The sequence below is a fragment of the Austrofundulus limnaeus genome, unplaced genomic scaffold (genome assembly GCF_001266775.1).
Source record: "Austrofundulus limnaeus strain Quisiro unplaced genomic scaffold, Austrofundulus_limnaeus-1.0 Scaffold1731, whole genome shotgun sequence".
In the NCBI taxonomy this organism is placed as follows: domain Eukaryota; kingdom Metazoa; phylum Chordata; class Actinopteri; order Cyprinodontiformes; family Rivulidae; genus Austrofundulus; species Austrofundulus limnaeus.
Window position 1 is genome coordinate 1 of NW_013954133.1, and position 885 is coordinate 885.

At 60.3% G+C, this 885-nt stretch overlaps 1 pseudogene; it reads left to right on the top strand.

Moving 5' to 3' along the window:
- Window positions 1-46: 46 nt before the first annotated feature.
- LOC106536213 (sonic hedgehog protein A pseudogene) lies at window positions 47-885 on the top strand (annotated as a pseudogene).

Here is an 885-nt window from a genome sequence, read left to right on the forward strand (position 1 = left end):
GTTCAGATCTTTGCTAAAACTTTATTATATTCGTTTGTTTCCACAGAAAACTCGGTGGCAGCGAAATCAGGCGGCTGCTTCCCGGCGTCCTCCACCGTCTCCCTCCAGGATGGCACCAAGAAGGCGGTGAAGGACCTCCAGCCCGGGGACCGGGTGCTGGCGGCGGACGGCCGCGGGAACCTGCTCTACACAGACTTCATCATGTTCATCGACCGGGACTCGACCACCAGGAGGGTCTTCTACGTCATTGAGACCGTCGCGGGCCAAAAGATCGCCCTGACCGCCGCGCACCTCATCTTCACCGGCAACTCCACGCGGATGGCGGCGGTTTTCGCCAGCAGAGTCCGACCCGGGCAGCAGGTGCTCGTGTCCGCCGCCGACGGCGGGGAGCGGCTCGTGGCCGCCACCGTGGCGCGGATTTACACGCAGGAGCGCGAGGGCTCGTTCGCGCCGGTGACAGCGCAGGGGACCGTGGTGGTGGACCAGGTCCTCGCGTCCTGTTACGCGGTGATCGAGGACCACCAGCTGGCGCACTGGGCCCTGGCGCCCGTCAGGCTCGCCCACCGGGTGTCCTCAGTGCTGTTCAGCTCCCGGCCTCAGAGCAGCGCGCAGAGCGACGGGGTGCACTGGTACTCCAAAGTCCTGTATCAACTGGGCACGTGGCTCCTGGACAGCCACGCTCTCCATCCACTCGGGATGTCCCCGAGCTGAAAGCTCAGCTGGAGCAGACTGAAGCGTCGGACACTCGGACTATTTAGTAAAACAAGATATAAAATAATAATGAAAAAAAGAACAAACGAGACAAACAGGCCCCAGCGGAGTTTGGGATATTTATTTCACTGACTTCTCCATGATGTGTCCCTTTTTCAGCGAATGAAATGGAGC